Genomic DNA, 1,079 nt, shown 5'->3' on the forward strand with positions numbered 1-1,079 from the left:
TGCGCTGGTGTTGGATGGCCGCGCACGGACGCAAATCTTGAGTGGCAGTGGAGCGCTACGATGCAGTGGACGAGACCGTTGGTGAAGCCCCAACGGCCTCGGGGGGCGGAGGTGCGACCATGTGCTCGGTGAAGTAGCCCCGGTGAGGTAGAAGACGGCGTTGGTGAAGCGCACCTGATGCAGTGGAAGTCAGTGACTGTGAGGCACGTCGGTTGCGGCGGCCGACGTTATCTGTGAACCACCCGATGCGGTGGACGAGGGCGTAGATGAGGTAGCTCTGGTGCGGTGGTGAAGCACGACCGTCGTCTTCGTCCTTGTCATCTGGCACAGAGGTAGGGAAAGAGACGAGACGAGGAGCGATTCAAACTTTGCTTGGGTTGGCGGCAAATTAGGGATTTGAGCAATGTGGGCGCGAAGGGGACGGTGGAGAAGGGACATTTTGCAGGGCTGGAATTGGGGCCACTAGATATTTCAATCCGAAACATGGAAGCATGAACTTATTTTGTCATCGTTCTTTTTTGGGGGCGGGAGGGAGGAGGGAGGGAGGGGGTGGGTGGCTGGGTGCTAGCGTCCGTACGACACACGCGACCACCACGACACGACCCTGGTCTGCCTGGTGCGCCTACATTTGAGAATGCAAATGAATCTTCTTTCATTTGCAAACGAATACGTATGTATTACCATGCCCGTGTTTTCCTTGCAAATAATTAGTCATTCGAAACGAGATACTATAAATTAATTAATGAGGAATTGTTTGAATTAGAGTGTGTGTTACATAGCGATCTCCAATTCTAACGTGGATTTCGCATTTCATGGTATCCACGCTACTTTTTTAATACAAATTCATATGTATATGATGAACACCATGGTAGTGAGAAAACTTTGGATGGATTCAAACATATGACCTACAAAATAGCACAAAATTGAGTCAATGTCAACTTTTCCAAACCTAGTATGGCATGAATTCGAAATAATTACCCATATGCATGGTCCTCGGTTCAAATCTTACAATGTATACTAAATTGAAACATTGATTTTAAGTCTCATACTATCTACATTCAAATGTTGTTTTTAGCCCC

Source organism: Triticum dicoccoides, chromosome 1A, assembly GCF_002162155.2.
Source record: "Triticum dicoccoides isolate Atlit2015 ecotype Zavitan chromosome 1A, WEW_v2.0, whole genome shotgun sequence".
Classification (NCBI taxonomy): domain Eukaryota; kingdom Viridiplantae; phylum Streptophyta; class Magnoliopsida; order Poales; family Poaceae; genus Triticum; species Triticum dicoccoides.